Here is a 6,513-nt window from a genome sequence, read left to right as displayed (position 1 = left end):
TCTCTGCTCAGCTGGGAGCTTACTTCTCCCCCTCTCTCTGCCCCTCCTCCAGCTTGTGCTCTCTCTCTCTCTCTCTTGCTCACTCTCTGTCTCTCAAATAAATAAAATCTTTTAAAATTATTTAAAAAAATAATAAATTGGTAAATTGTATCATGGAGTGAAGATTAAATTTTATGGAAGAAATTTTATGTTTGGACTTAGAATAAGTGTACTGTTTTAAATGATTATCAAGATTTACTGAACTTTGCTTTTGTTACTTAATAATGGTTTCATCTATGACTTAGTCCTTAATTTGGAATCCAACTTTTAATCTTGATTGGGTTCCTATGGGAAGAGACAGGACACTTTACAAGAAATGGCTTTATAATATCAGCCAAGAACAGGTAGTGAAAAGCAGAGACTGCCTGTGCATGAGGGTCTGGGAAAACCAGGGGTGGGGCAGTGAACAAAACTAACTACCCTTCCAAGTACCCCTCATCCTGTAAGTCACCCTTCTTTGACAGTTTCCCTCTATGACCTTAATAATAATTAATAATAATTACTACTAACATTTATTTAGTACTTATTGTGAGCCAATCACTATTCTAAGCACATTTTCTCTTAATCTTCACAACGGCCTATTCAGTAAGTGTTACTATATCCTCCTTTATACAAATGAAGATACCAAGGCTAAGTATAATTAAGGAGCTAGTTTATGAAACCAGTAAATGAGATGGTACTGGGACTTGAACCTGAACTCAGAAGGTCAACTGCTATACTTCATGTCCCCTTATATTTGTGCAAACGAGATGCCACTGATATAAATGGGTTTTGCAGTTAGATTTTGCATTAGGGTTTTCCAGGGAAACAAAACTAACAAGACACACACAGATTTATTTTAAGGAATTGGCTCATACGATTGTGGGGGCTGACAAGTCTGGAATTCGCAGAGCAGGCTGGCAAGCTAGAAATTCAGGGAAGAATTGATGGTGCAGTCTTGTATTCAAAATCTGAAGGCTGGAAACTCAGCCGGCTTTCTATTTTGCAGTCTTGAAGCAGAATTTTTTTTTTCTTCAGGAAACCTCAGTTTTTGCTCGTAAGGATAACCACCTGCATTATGGAGGGTAAAAAAGTCTAATGATTTAAATGTTAATCACACACACAGTGTAACCATCACAGTTTTGATTTTTCTCTTTTGAAGAAGAAAGGGAAGGTGGATCCCCAAATGTGAGTTGCTCAAGACTAACCCCAAGATGAGCCAGGTCCCTCCCAAGCACCAGTCCCATGAGTTGACAATCCCCTTAGCCACAGCCATGCGAGTGTGGCATTGGCCAGAAGAGGGCACTGCCTTCCACTTGTGTAACCATCTGCAAGGGATGGAAAAAATGTTGACACTACTTTCAAATAATAATTATTTTTTACAGCCCCTGATGTAGCTTACTTAGCACAGTCTTTGGTAGAATGAATGCCTGTAAGCTTTTAGTTGCACTGTGAGACCAAAGCACTTCATTGACAATACTCACACTTTACGTTCAATAATGCAGGAAGACATGGAAGGAGTGTGTCCTTTGGCTTTCCTGGTGCATTATAATTGGCCCAGTCAGGCAGAACCAAACCAGTTTTTCCCAGAGTAGGCCAACTCAGGCTGATGCAGGGGGAAGGAAAAAGCTGGGGCATTTGGCGCCTGAGAGAAAGAAGGAGGAGGACCCCTGGGGCTCTAGGCCGATGAGGAATCTTCTAGCAAGGTACAGAGGATGGGTTTGGGAAGCTACTTCCTGTGTCTGGGTTTGAGAGAATAATACCACAAACCCCTTTGGTGATACAACTCTGTCCAGCGGAGCAGTTAATCTAATCTCTGGATTCTTAATTGGGATTGGAAATCCACATAAGTATAGTTATTCTTTAATTCTCATTAATAATTAAAAATCTCCCTTCCCTGCTTCCATTTTAATGACAGCTTCCATTTGTGCAGCTTGAAATTTTGCAGAGGGCTTTTTCGTCCCACAGCAAATACTAGAGCAGGTACTAATTATTTCCTATTTACAGATGAGGAAACACAGAGGTTAAGTGCTTTGTTCTGGCTCCGCTGTCGTCCAAGCCTGGGAGGAGACCAGGAACCTGGGGCCTGATCTTAGCTGTGTGCTTTGTCCCCTATCAAAAATACATTCCGAACTCTCATTTACTGCTACTTCCAGGGTCCATTACAGCTGAATGCCTGCAAACACTGTGAGCTAGTGATTCCACTTGCAGGAATGTGTGCAACTGAAATGCATGCACATGAGCACCAATAGATAGGTGCAAAACTATTCATACCAGCATAATTTGAAATTGCCAAAACAAAAACAGCCCCAAATCCCATCAACATAGAATGGATAAAAAACTGTGGCATATTTCTATCATGGAATACCATATAGTAATGAGAATAAGTAATAAGTAATAGTAATAAGAACAAGATCTACACAAAATGTGAATACATTTCACAAGTATATATAAAGGTCAAAACCAGGCAAAAATATAAAGTGTTGAAAGTCAGGTTTGTGGTTATACCTCAAAAGACTAGTTACTGGGGGGGGAGAGGGGAGGGGTCCTCTAACATTTTATTTTTGACCTATGTTGTGGTTACCAGGGTAACACAGGTGTGTTCACTTTGCACAAATTCACCAAGCTGTGCATTTACAGTGCATGCACTTTTCTGTATCTGTTACACTTCAAGAAAAACAATTTTAAAATCCGGATTTGTCTAAATAAATCACTTTTCCATGAGCAAACTTTAGTACTGCCCAAATTTAGCTTATCCCTGATTACAGCAGATTGTTGCTCTGCTCTAACAGTGACCACCACATCACCATTCCCCAAAGGGTTTCTGAAGCCCTGCGAGAGCAGGTGCACAGCTGCCTTTGCATTTTGTGCATACAAGAATGCATTTCAGGAGGGCCACCACTCAGGAAGCTCATCCCCTGCCTCCAAGACTAGGAACATGTTTTCTTTCTGCATGTCCAAAAAGTAGGAAAGAAGGAAACATCCAAGCAGGATAAGCCAAACATAGAAAACATCCCATCCAAATGGAAAAGCACCCTTGCCTGTCCCTTTTTTAATTTAATTTTATTTTTTTATGGAATGCTTCACAAATTTGCATGTCATCCTTGGGCAAGGGCCATGCTAATCTTCTCTGTATCAGTCCAATTTTTTTAGTATATGTGCTGCCAAAACAAGCCTGCCTGTACCCCCCTCCCTTTTTTTTTAGATTTATTTGACAGAGAGAGAGAGAGCACAAGCAGGGGGAGCAGCAGAGCAGAGGGAGAAGCAGACGCAGGGGCTCGGTACCAGGACCCTGGCATCACGACCTGAGCCGAAGGCAGTCGCCCAGCCAACTGAGCCACCCAGGCGCCCTGCCTGTCCCATTTTTTTTTTTTTAAAGATTTTACTTATTTATTTGACAGAGAGAGAGAGAGCACAAGCAGGGGGAGTGGCAGGCAGAGGCAGAGGGAGAAGCAGGCTCCCCACTGAGCAGGGAGCCCGATGTGGGACTCGATCCCAGGACCCTGGGATCATGACCTGAGCCGAAGGCAGACGCTTAACCAACTGAGCCACCGAGGCGCCCTAACACAGGTACTATTTTGCAGGAAAAACAAGAAACCTAACCCCTATATCCCAGAGGTGCAGATGGCGCCTCTAAACAAGAGGGCATGGGCAGCAAACCAGCGCTGCTCAAAATTCCATGGCAGGCCCTGGTGGAGTCATAAATAGAACCAGATTTCCTGTTTCCCAGGGCACTGTCTGCTTCTCATTAGCCTTTATTGCTTCTTGCAGGACCACGGTGCTCGAAAATCTTAAAGGACAAAAGTACAACAACATATTAGCCTGCTTAAGATTTTCTCTTCCTCTGTCCCAACCCCCACCACACTCTCCGTCTCTCTCTCTAAAATAAATAAATAAATAAATAAATAAATAAATAAATAAATAAATAAATAAATAAATAAATAAATAAATAAAATTTTAAAAATAAAAAAGCAATTTAAAAAACCACGACTATGGGGATACGGTATGGAGGAGGCACGTTTGATGGGGGTGGTCAGCACGGCCAGAGGTTTCTGTGACTCAGGCCTCAGGGCAGGGAAGTAGACTCTCTGAGAGTTGGGGGAGAGGCTCCAAGCTCCTGATGATGCAGAACGGTTCCTTTTTTTCCCCTGTTCTCCCTCTTTGGGGCTATGTTCTCTTGGTTCTCGTTGGGTCACTTCCAACCCTAGGCAGCCAGAGGAGACAGGCCCCTCCCTAGGAAGAGCCAGGGAGGATGACTTGAGCCTACCTGGCCTAGGCCTTAGAAAGAAACCTCCTCTTTACCTTGGTGCCCATTTCCTTGGGGCACTTTTCCTGGGCCTTTGTATCAGAGCAAAGGGTCTCCAGAGGCTGAGGAAAAGGGGCCACAGCACCTGGCAACTTTTAGTCCAGCCTACTATTGCTCTCCACCCAGACTCCACCTTAGAATTGCCTGGGGAGCTTTGAAAAAATATAAGCCTCAAATATAGATATATACATTGAAATAGAGAATAAATGTTTTGTTATGTTAGCAAATGACTGATGTTGGATAAAATAGAAATTTTCATCCATTTTGGAAGGAGTGTGAATTGGTTAAGAGCCTTTAGAAAAGCAGTTAGACAGTATGAAGAGTCTAAAATACTTTCATATTATTTTGTCCAGTAATAAAACTTCTGGAAATTTCTCCTGGTGAAAAGCAAGATGCCTCAAATAAGGAAAATTTATGTGAAGAATTCTCTCATTATGTCTCCTTTTGTAATAGCTAAAAATCAGAAACAAACTAAATGTTCAACAAATGGCAAGTGAATGGTTAAATAGGTGTACTCCGTGGAACATTTTGCAACAATTAAAATTGTAATGAAAATTTGTAATAAGTTGAAGGGTACTAATGATGAACTTGTAACATTTCTTTGGACAAAAGTACTTTTGTACTTACACAAAAGTTCATTCCAGAAGAAAGAATAAACACATTCAGGCCTCATCCCAATCTAATTAAATCAGAAGCTCAAGGGGTGGAGACTGCACATGAAAATGTGTTTGTTTCCCCAGATGATTCTAATTGAAGTCAAGGTTGAGAGAGCACCTCTTGGCCTTGGGTCCAAATGAGACTTCCCAGGTCAGGTGTGGCCCAGTCCCGCTTGTCTGGATGGTACTAAATGGCTTGTGTTTTCCTGACTAGAGACACTAGTGGGCCAAGTAGTAACCCCAGTAGGAGGCTAATCATACATTGGAGATCATGGCTAAATAGCTCTACATCTTACCATAATCAGCAGCAGGTAGACTCATTAAGAAGTAGATGGTTAGGTGGCGCTTGGGTAGCTCAGTCGTTAAGCATCTGCCTTCGGCTCAGGTCATGATCTCAGGGTCCTGGGATCGAGCCCCACATCGGGCTCCCTGCTCTGCGGGAAGCCTGCTTCTCCCTCTCCCACTCCCCCTGCTTGTGTTCCTGCTCTCGCTATCTCTCTGTCAAATAAATAAATAAAATCTTAAAAAAAAAAAAAGAAGTAGATGGTTAAAATAATCTAGGTAAGAGGCAAGCAAGGACTTGAACTGGGTCAGGACAGCGGTGGGAGGCATAACAGAGGTGAACTGTACACAGCTGGGCACCTGAGCAAATATGACAGGCTAAAGAGTGGAAACCAAATCCCAGAACGCATGTGGCCTGTCGAGGAGGGGCTCCAGCCCTCCAGGGCCCCTGGTTGCAGGCCTGCTGCTGTCTACCTCTACAGCCTTGCTGGCAGCAATAAAAGCTTAGAAGGTTTGCCGCTAGGAGATTCTGTGTCTACCAGGCTCTGCAGAAGAAGGTGCTACAAACGATTTGCTGTTGGACCAAAGGAAACAACAGAAAATCAAATGGGAGAGAAGCTCAGGAAAAGCAGGCAGCAACAGGGCTGCATCAGGAGAATATAATGATCCCTTTGTGGCCCAACATTCTGAGAACCTCAGGGGAAGAGTAACATAGTGATGTGGCATGATTAGTGGGGCACCAAAGAGCCCCCTGTCCATAAATGTCCTCATCTGGCTCTCTCTGGTGCCTGTAATTCCACTGTTAGGTTAATTCCACCTGGGTTATTAAGCATTGCCCATTCATCTGCCCTCTTCTAAAACACAGACTCCTGAAAGGAATAACACTTTGATTCAACAACGATTTAGTGGAATTAGTTCATGATTTACTCAGCCAATCTGATACCTACTCTGTGCTTGGAATTGCAGTAGGAAATGGGATACTACTGAGGGATGATCTCATTAGAGTGACTAAGAAGACTCAGGTCAATTCAGAAGTATCTACTGAACACCTCCTGTCATGTGACAAGGAGCGGGCGCTGAGATGGGAGGAAAACAGAAAAATGCACAAACTTGTCACCTCCCTCAAGGAACCCTTAGCCTTGCTGAGGGTGGGGGGATCCAAGCACACAAAGGCAGAACAAGCAACTGCTTATTAATCCACTGATATAATCAAGGGCCAACATGAAGAGTGGAGCTAAGAGCCTTCGTGTC

At 43.0% G+C, this 6,513-nt stretch overlaps 1 non-coding gene across 1 annotated transcript; it reads right to left on the bottom strand.

The window, feature by feature from the left end:
- Positions 1–3,085: 3,085 nt before the first annotated feature.
- Positions 3,086–3,191, bottom strand: LOC123325780. Its single transcript, XR_006540637.1, has one exon. It is a non-coding gene; the product is annotated as a U6 spliceosomal RNA (small nuclear RNA).
- Positions 3,192–6,513: the final 3,322 nt, after the last annotated feature.

Source organism: Neomonachus schauinslandi, chromosome 9 (assembly GCF_002201575.2).
Source record: "Neomonachus schauinslandi chromosome 9, ASM220157v2, whole genome shotgun sequence".
NCBI classification, from domain to species: Eukaryota; Metazoa; Chordata; class Mammalia; order Carnivora; family Phocidae; genus Neomonachus; species Neomonachus schauinslandi.
This window is presented reverse-complemented; position numbering and strand designations above follow the sequence as displayed.